Source organism: Petaurus breviceps, unplaced genomic scaffold (assembly GCF_028583685.1).
Source record: "Petaurus breviceps papuanus isolate PSGF00001 unplaced genomic scaffold, PetGlider_PUasm1.0 98, whole genome shotgun sequence".
NCBI lineage: Eukaryota > Metazoa > Chordata > Mammalia > Diprotodontia > Petauridae > Petaurus > Petaurus breviceps.
In genome coordinates, this window is record NW_027187460.1 from 60,426,069 (window position 1) to 60,436,597 (window position 10,529).

Below are 10,529 nucleotides of genomic sequence, written 5' to 3' on the forward strand. Positions count from 1 at the left end.
GGAGGGAGGGAGGAAGGAAGGAAGGAAGGAAAAAATCTAGCCAGTAAACCCAAAGGTAAGTGGGCAGCTTCTGGCCATCAAAATTTGCTTTCCTTTGGAGAGAAGGGCCAGGGTCTCCCATTGCATCCTGGGCCATCTCCAGTCCACCTGATGAATATCTGGTCACTGGATCCAGATGGCTGTGGAGGAGAAAGTGAGGCTGGTGACCTTGCACAGTCCTCCCTCACTCAAATAAAAGTCAACTGAAGTCATGTCATCCCTTCCCTAAATGCCATGGTCCTCTTTGAAAATGAAGGACAGGGGCAGCTAGGTGGCACAGTGAATATAGCACCAGCCCTGGAGTCAGAAGGCAAATCCTGCCTCAGATAACTTAACACAAAAACTAGTTGTGTGACACAACCCCAGTTTCCCTACCTCCCCCCCTCCAAAAAGCAAATAAATAAATAAAAATTAAGGACAAACACAACATACTTTAAGAAAATCACTTTGGCAGTTGAATAAAGAATGGATTAGAATATGGAGAAATATGAGACAGGGAGAAGATTAAAAGATGATTTCAATAGTCTAGGTGAGAGGTGATGAGGTAATATATTAGGGTTGTCGTAACATGACTAGAGAGAAGGGGATGTATATGAAAAATGTTGTGACAGTGGAAGAGACAAGATTTGGCAACACATTGGGTAGGTGGATGGGTGACAGTGGGGAGCTAAGGATGGCAACAAGTTGTGAGTCTGAGTGACTGGGATGGTAACAGCAGTGCCCTCAGTGATAATAAGAAAGTCTGAAGGAGGGGAAGGTTGGGGGGCAGGGACCGGGGAAGATAATGAATTCATTGTGGAAGGTACTTAATAAACATTCGTTCATTCATTTATTGTGTATGTTGAGTTTAGATGCCTAGTGGATATCCATTTTGAGATGTCCAAAAGGGAGCAACCAGGACTGGCTGTCTACATCTGGGAATTATCTATAGAGAGAGAGAATAATTGTGATCTGCTGCTGCTCCCGTATCTCAATTTTTTTATTTTCTCCGTGTAGTTTAGGTTAACATTTCCGTTCCCTGCCCCTGTGCCATGCCAGCTTTCCCCTCCATGTTTTGTAGAGGCGTGACAGTCTCCCTGGGGCTTGTGGTCCTGCAGCCATGCCCCCTTGCTGACTGTGAACACAGTTAACGGAAAGGGCCGCTCCTCAACTGCCAAACCAGAGGCCCCTCCCTGAAAGGAGAAAACCACATCAGTGACTAATCACTGCCTGGTTCTCAAGGGTGAGGAAGGCATAGCATGAGGCAACTAGATCAGGAAATATATTGCAATCCCCAGTGACCAAGTGATCATCAAATTCCTTGAGAGCCAGTGTCTGGGTTTCATTTAATCTTTGTATCCCTAGGATCCCTTCTCAGCACTTGACAGGTAGCAGGTGCCTGAGTGGTGCAGCAGATACAGTACCTGCCTTGGAGTCAGGAAACTCATCTTCTGAATTCAAATCTGGCCTAGCTGTATGACCTTGGTCAAGTCCCTTTCCCCTGTCGGCCTCAGTTTCCTCACTTATAAAATGAGCTAGAGAAGGAAATGGCAAAGCAGTCTAGTATCTCTGCCAAGAAAACCCCAAATGAGATCATGAAGAGTTGGACATGACTGAACAGTAACAGCAACAATGAAGATGTTTGTTGAATGAATGGATGGATGGATAGATGGACAGACGGACGGATGGACAGATGAATGGATGGATAGGTGGATGGATGACGTACTCACAGAGTCTACTGATTTAATTTCAAATACAGAAAACAAAGACTTAGAAGTGTTTCAGGTTGCCTGTGAAAGAGCCATATGTGTCTGTGGTCTGAGTCCAATCCGGGATCATATTTCCATTAAGTCTGGGTAGTTTATCTGGCAGATGAGAGTGACAAAGCGCTAGTTCATTCCACTCATGATCCAGACTGATGTGGCCAGCTGTACCAAGGTGTAGGTAACAACTTGGCCGTAGGAGACAGAGACAGGTACAGTGTCTGGCACATTGTAAGCACTTAATGGATTTGTGTTGGCTTGATGGAAATATTTCCCTGTACAAAACACCCTGGATCCTGAAGATTTCTTCTTCCAAAGCCACTTGGTGCTTTAAGAAAAGGATTCCTGGTAGAGCACTGGCCCCAGAGTTGGGAGGACCTGAGTTTGGATCCAGCCTCAGACACTTAACACAAAAAAACTAGCCGTGTGACCTTGGGCAGGTTACTTAACCCCAACTGCCCTCCAAAAAGCAAAAAAAGAAAAGGATTCTCAGGCACCCAGTTATAGACAGACTTCTAAGTGCTCTGCCTAATTTTGTAAACTTCCATGTCAGTAATTAGCTGGAAATAGCCTTTTCTTCCTTCAGTCTCAGATGGCATTTTGCCCCTCTCTAGTACTCTTATTAAGTTCTATTTTGTATCAGTTTTGTGTATTTATTGTACTGGATTGTAAATGAGATAATGTACGAAAGTACTTTGCAGATCCTAAAAAGCTACATCAATGTTAGCTATTGTTATTGTTGTTGTTACATATGGGCACCTAGGTGGCATGGCGGATAAAGTGATGGGCCTGGAATCAGGAAGACTCATCTTTGTGAGTTCAAATCTGGACTCAGACACTTACTAGCTGTGTGACCCTGGGCAAGTCACCTAAGCCTGTTTGCCTCAGTTTCTTCATCTGTAAAATGTGCTAGAGAAAGAAATAACAAACCGCTACAGTATCTTTGCCAAGAAAGCCCTAAATGGGGTTATGAAGAGTCAGACACAACTCAAATGACTGAACAATAACAACATAATTATTGTGGGTGTGCCTATATTCCACCCCTCTCCCCCTTTGTAAGAGCAAGGACAGTGTCTCAATGATTTCTGAATCAATCCATCAATAAGCAATCAATTAATCAGTCAATATTTATTAAGCACATTCTATGTGCCAGGCATTGTGCTAAGCTCTGGGGATACAAAGACGTAAACAACATTCCATGCCCTGAAGGAATTCATGATCCAGTGGGGGACACAAGAAATAAAAATATGCAAAAAGGTATATTCAGGATAACTAGGAAATAGTTAAGCAATGGAAGGCACTAGAATTAAGAAGGGTTGGGAAAGGCTTAAAGGAAGCCAGGGAAAACTGAGGAGGGAGAACATTCCAGACATGGGGCACAGCCTGGAGCTAAGAGATGGTGTACCTTATTCATGGAAGAACAAGGGGGCCAGTGTCCCTGTATTGAAGAGCTTGTACTGGAGAGTAAAGTATGAGAAGACTGGGAATAGATTATGAAGGGCTCTGAACCCCAAACACAGGATTTTATAATTGACCTTAAGGGTGATAGCCACTAAAGTTTATTTAGTGGAAGGGGGCAGGGCACAGCGACATGGTCAAATCTTTGTTCTAGGAAAATCACTTGGTTGGTTTTTTAGAGGGTGGGTTGGAAGGGTGAGAGACTTGAGGCAGGCAGAAGTTTCAGCAGACTATTGCACTAGTCCAGGAGTTCGGTGATGGGGACTGTGCCAGGAATGTGGCCATATCAGAGGAGAGAAAGAGGCATGTTCAAGAGATGTTGAAAGCTGAGATCAAGAGGCACTGGCCACAGATTGGATGGCAGGAGTGAAAGATAGTGAGGAGTCTATGATGATGTAGGATTACCTAGGATGGTTAGATTTGAACTCAGGAAGATGAGGCTCCTGGACTCCAGGCCCAAAGCTCTATCCACCACCACCTAGCTTCACCTCTAAGGTGCTGCTGATTAAAGTCTTTTCTTTAGGAAGCACTTTGGAAAAAAAAATCAAAAAAGAAAACAAAGAATGTTGTGAACAGCAACAACAAAAAATAACAACCCTTGTGGTTCCTGGCCGCCTGGGTAAGGGCAATAACTGCTATCGATGTGGTTTCTTAATATAGGTGTGTGTGTTCCATGTACTGATACACACAGGCAACTCACCAGTAACTTAAAGTCTCAGAAAGTTGCCCCAGGCACTGATAGACTCAAAGACTTACCTTCAGTTACAGAGCAAGAACAATTCAGAAGTAGGACTGGAACCCAGGTCTGTCTGACTTTGGGGCTGGCCTTCTAGCCATAACATTGAACTTCCTCTCGTTTACTTAAGTAATGCTAAATGTCCCCATTTTACAGATAAAGGAACTGAGACTCAAAGAGAAATCACTTTTTGTAGGTTCACATGGATTTAAGTGGCAGATCCAGAATTCAAACCCAGATACCCTGAATTCAAGTTTATCCTTGTTGCAGAAGAGTTAATATCATCACAGCATGTAGCTAATACAGATTCAGAGACCCTTGGTTTTCATTTCCACTGGGTAGCCCTTAATGATGTAGGAACAAATACCTTAATCCAGAAGGACAGCTCCTATAATTTAATTATTATTTAAAAAGATCCTTTGGTAACTAGGCAAATCATTTATTCACTCCCTAATTTATTGCTTCTGTAAATTAAAATTTCCTTAAAGTTGAATATACTCAGTACTTAACCCTGCACTTACTAAATGATTACTACTTACTACTACTGCTACTATTATTACTACTACTACTACTACCATTACTACTATTACTTGCTAAATGATACTAGGCACTTAATAAATGATTATTGACCTACACACTTGTAGTTTTAGAAACCAAATTGACCCTTCCCAGGAACCACCAGGATTTGTTGTTGGTTTTTTTTTTTTTGCTGTTCACAACATTCTTGGTTTTCTTTTTCTATTTATTTTTCCAAAGTGCTTTCTAGAGAAAAGATGCTAATAAGACCATCCAAGAGGAGTCTGGGTTGCATTAGGTTTATTAAACTTAGAGCCTGAAGAAAAATCAGAAGTTTCCTAGTCCAACTTTTTCATTTTGTTAATGGAGAAACTGAGGCTGCCAAAATGGTAAATTTGCCCAAGGTCATATAGCTGTGAAGTAGCAGACCTGGAATTTGAACCCAGTTCCCCTCACTCCAGAGCCAGCACACTTACAATTAATTAGTAAGTAGCAGACCTGGAATTTGAACCCAGCTCCCTTGATTCCAGAGCCACCACTCTTTACACAATATTCTTGTGTCTGCTCTATTTAAATTCCTCTTGAGCTCTTTATTTATAGTTATTAGAGTTTTTGGCAGTGTTAAATGGGATGATCTCTCAAATCCCTTTCCTTGTCATTAATAATAGTGTTTTAAGTTTGCCTATTCAGTGCTTCAAGGCCATCTGAATTAGCCATTCATCATCCTCTTGAAGCTGATTAGTATTAATTTCTTTTTGATAAGAGGAGAAAACAAAGGCTCCAGGAGGTGGATGATAGCTCTAGGTCCTGGAGTAAACCAGAAGTCATACAATCAAGACTCTTATGTAACGGCTATTGTTATGCCTAAAGTAAATACCACAAGCTGGGCCTGGGTCAAGTGAAAACAAATGACAACTTCCCAGAGGGATTTGGGCATGAGAACAAGGCTACTGCTGAATAAGTGGGGAACTTGGAAGGGTAGGGAAGGGAACAAGCATTTATTAAGTGCTTACTGTGTGCCAAACACTTCACTAAGCACAAATGTTGTAAAAATATTATCTCCTTTGATCCTCACAATAACCCTGGGATGTGGGCACCATCATTCTTCCCATTTTACAGTTGAAGAAACTGAAACAGACAGAGACTAAGGGACTTTCTCAGGGTTACACAGCTAATAGGTATTTGAGGCTGGATTTGAACTCAGGTCTTCCTGATTCCAAGTCCTTTGCTCTATCCATTATACCATCTAGTTTCTGAAGGATGAAGGAGTAGCTCATCCCAGGGGCAATTTGGTAAATTCCTTTCTAACTAGTTATTCTTGCTAACTATGGTGCTAGATATTATCAGTCAGTCAGCTAGCATTTATTGAGCACCGACTGTGTTCTGTGCTGCTAAAGGACTAAGAGTCTTATCAGTGCCCTCTAAAGTTGGTGCCTTGAGTCAAAGGCCCCCTGGCTCCACCATCATTATATCTTTGGCCCTAAGTCCATTTTAAAATTGGGTATGAGAGTGGAGGAAGTACATGGAGGAGGGGGAAAGAGAATGAATGCATATTTCATTGAACTGTATCTTCTTTGTTCTTTCTGTACATACAACCCATTTGTAATAAGGTAACTTACAGTAGTAGTGTTTGTGTTGCCTTGTTTATATAGACTAGCCTCCTACAGGCAAAGAGGATGCTCTTCATAATGCCTACTTCCTTCCTTACTTGTGCCCCCAAAAGATCCATTACTTTGTATCGGAGAATTTGAGCCTTCATCATACCCCATGCAGCCTGACTTACTATTTCTGGGCAGGAGGGAACAAAATTTTCCAGGACTAAAAATGTGTGTGTTCATATAATGTAATATTTTAAAATGTTGTTCATTTCTCTCCCTGGCATGTTATGTCCTAGGTGGCTGCCCATCCTGCCAGCTTAGTCATAGCTGTTCTTTAGTCTTTAGTTTAGTGTGCTGAGCTGTGTTTCAGCTGATTCTGAAGATATTGGTTGGGGTCTTTCACAGACCTTTGGGAGCTTATGCACACCAGATTCTTTTTCTATCTTTAATACGAATATCACAATTTAATTCCTCAGTTACAAAATATTGCAAAGCAGGCTCTTTGTGTTAGTGCCATTCCATGTACAATATTCCCTGAAAAGATTAGAGAGAGGTGTACCACCCTAAGTATGTTAACAAGCAGGTTACAAGATCTTATAGGCAGCTGTGCTATTCAAGGTTCAATAGAAAGTAGGGATTGGGTAAATGAAAGAGAGAGCAGCAAGAAAATAAAGTCTGACTTCACAAGTTTGTCTAAGGCCTTGTCTTCAATTTTTCCATCATGGTGTAGAGGCTGTCTCCAACTTTTGAACAAGCTGTGTTGACAAAAGTTGGTGCTTAAGTTGTTTGGAATTTCTACCTCCATTTCCAATTGAAGCATTATATTTGGTGGTTAGGACCCCAGATCAGCCTACAAAACCTTTTTTAACTTATAATTTACCAAAAAGTACAGGACTATATTGATAGATATATGGAATCTCTGACAGCTGCTGTTTCATTCTGTCTCTCCATCTGCCAGGGATCTGTAGAAGCCAAGAATTTACATTTTGTAGGCTCATTGCCATACCCATACCAGTCAGACAGTGTGAAATCACCATTTAAGACAACTTAGAACCTGTAAGCTAAAAGAATTGGTCAAGATCATCTAGACTAGCCCACTGATTATACAGATAAGGAAACTGAAACCCAAATGAGGAAGAACTTTTACTATAGTCATAGCCGTAACTTGGGTTGGGCAAACTATTGGTCCAAGGGTGCCCAAATTTAAACGGCATCACTAGCACTTGTACTCCATCTGGTTAGATAGAATAATTAGCTTAACTCTGAAGGTATCAGATGGCTCCTTTTCTCTATCACTGCTACCACTACCTGCTCTGGGCCAGCCATACCCAGGTGAGCTGCTTTCTGACCAGGCTCTGCCTTGCTCCCTTTCCCAGGACTGGCTTCTGCCGCAGTGTCCTCACTGTACGCTATGGTCTCTAATCCCTTACTCCACCCTGCTGCACAGAGTGATAACCTAGAGTCTCTTAGAATTCAAGATTTAGACCTGGAAGAAATCTTAGAGGCCATAATTTTATAGATGAGGAAACTGAGACTGAAAGTCAGTTAGCATTTTATTAAATACCTACTCTGTGCCAGGCACTATACTAAGCTCTGGAGATACAAAGATAGGGGGAAAATATCTCTGTTCTTAAGGAACTCAGTCTGTTGGAAGAGACAACATGCAAACAGCTATGTACAAAAATGTGTGTGCAAGATAAATTGGAAATAATCAAGAGAAGTTCTGCTCATTTCACTCTTCATTCTTCCATGTTTTTCTAAGATCATTGAGCTCATCATTTTTTAGAGCACAGTAGTATTCCATCATAATCATATACCACAATATTCAGCCATTTTCTAATTGATGAGTATTGCTGCAATTTCCAGTTCTTTGACACCACAAGGAGTTGCTATAAACATTTAAAGCATATGAAAACATATGTTGTCCTTGTGCCTTAATCATCTTTGGAAATAGACCTAGTAGTGGTATTGCTGGGTCAAAGACTATAGGCAGTTGAACTTTTGGGAATAATTCCAGATTGCTCTCCAAAATGGTTGGATCAGTTTACAATTCCACCAATAATGAATTAGTGTCCCAGTTTTTCCACATCCCCTCCATCAAGAGAGGGAGGGCATTAGCCTAATGGGCAATCAGAAAAAACAACTTGTAGAAGGTAACATTTTTAATCAGGACTTACAGAAAGCCAGGGAGGCCAAGAGGCAAAGATGAGGAGGGAGAGAATTCCAGGCTTGAGGGGTAGACAGTGAAATTGCCTCGAGTCGGGAGATGGACTATCTTGCTAGATGAACAGCAAGAAGACCAGTGCCTCGCCATCACAGAATACATGATGAGGTATAAGGCATAAGACTGGAAAGGTGGGAGGGTGCAGGTAATGAATGCCTTTGAAAGCCAAACAAATTTTTTATTTGATCCTGGAGATGACAGGGAACCACTGATGTTTGAGTGTGTATGTGTGTGTGGGGTGACGTGATCACACTTTAGAAAGATCACTTTGACAGCTTGATGAGAGGATGGACTGGAGAAAAATGGCATGGAAAACAAGCAGGGAGTATTGCATTAAATAAAGGTCCCCAGGGTCGAATAACTAGTCAGAGTGACAGTAAGGCAATATTTAGGATTAGGTGTTCCTGGCCTCAGTGCCAGCATTCCATCTACCTACTGTGCCCCCAAGCTACCTAAAGCAGTTAGCAGAAGATGTCTCCCTGTGTCTCAATGCCCAAGTACCTTTGCTTTCTCAACACTTCATTGGAATTAATTTGCCTGAAAAAAAATCAATTCTAAAGTATTTTTTGGCTTTAGCACATGGTTTGGGAAGCTAGCCCCAGATTCCAGAAGTATTCATTTTGGCTTCACCAAGATCACCTAGCTAGAGTGGCAGAGCTGAGATTCAAACCCAAGTCTCTAGGCTCAATCCAGTGAGTGCTCTTTCTACTACAACCCATTGCTTATGTTGCATAGACCCAAAGTTTTCTCTGTCATCTATTGCTGATATGGGAAGCCACATAGCTTTCATCTACATTCAAGGAGTTATTTAGTTGATGTGTTGCTTAAATGGGTGCTTCCATGGGTTATTGGGTGTTCATCCATTCTCCACGGTGGAAAAAAAGATGCCAGGTTGGGAGACAGGAACTCCATAATGTATGTTGCCCTGCCATTGAACTCCCTGTATGATCTTGGCTAATGCACTGAACTCCTGAACCCCTCTGTGTCTTTGTTTCCTCACTGGACAAATAAGGAGCATCATAATATCCACCCTGTCTACCTCACAGGGATGTTGTGAGGATAAAAATGAACCAAGGGGTGTGAAAATGCCTTGAAAAAAATTAAAAGTGTGATAATAATGGAAGGCACAATTCCCATTACCACCTCTAATTGTACCTTCTCAGGTCATTTTTGGCCCAGGTTTTTTTGGGGGGTCAGTGGGGGTGGGAGTGGGTGTCCTAGTGTGTCTGACCTTGCTGGAAAGTACTGGATCTGAGGTGACAGGGGCTGCTTCGTGTCATTTGTGGTCATGGATGTTGCAAGTAAAAACAAGAGAGAAAAGAGATGGGAGATTAAGAATTGGAGATGTATTTATTCCCTTGGTCTGTTTTGGAGGAGATAGCACTTATTTTAAGCAGCATCTGCTGAATTTTTAAGCTTTTTTCACCCATTCTTCTTAATCCTTGTTGTCACTGAGCAATAGGGACTAGGTGATTGGTTATTTTGGAAATTGGAGACCACTCTCCCCCAACCCCACATACACCTCTTCTCTCTCTCCCTCTACATGCTTATTGGCTCCAAGACCAGAGCAGGGCTCAGAAAAAAAGCTCTGGACTATATCAGAGCACAGCAAGGCTTAAGGAAGCCTTTTACCACAGGGAGACCCAAGAGAGGACCTGGTAATAGCTCTGCTGTTTGTCAAAACCATAAATTCTTACTGCTTCCTCTGGGGTGGTTTCTTTCTCTTGCCTTACCCTCCAGACTTACTGGGTGATTTGTTGAGGGGGGGAGACAAGAAATAACTTAGTCCCTCTGGGGAAAGTCTCATTTTACTGACCCTGGACCTGCTTAGGACCACCACAGAACTGAAGAGAAAATGCAACCCTGTCTATATTTATGACTTAACTTGCCACTAAATTAATTTTATTTATTCAGATTAAATTTAATCCCTGTTAGCATGACAGAGATTCTTTAGTATTTCTTTTATACATACCCGAAATGAAGCATATACTAATTGGAGATTTGGGCCTGGGAACCCTTCCTTAGCTGGTCATATTTACCTGTTAATAAAAATGATTATTTTAATAAACATTTATATAATACTTTAAGGTTTGCAAAGAGCTTTATATATGTTGTTACTTTTGTTCCTCACAACAGCCCTGTAAGGTCTGTGTGTGTGTGTGTGTGTGTGAGAGAGAGAGAGAGAGAGAGAGAGAGAGAGAGAGAGAGAGAGAGAG

The 10,529-nt window shown here is 41.7% G+C and overlaps 1 protein-coding gene across 5 annotated transcripts in view; it reads left to right on the forward strand.

Moving 5' to 3' along the window:
- NCALD (neurocalcin delta) overlaps window positions 1-10,529 on the forward strand; it is a 586,363-nt gene that overhangs the window by 488,799 nt on the left and 87,035 nt on the right. The window lies entirely within an intron of this gene.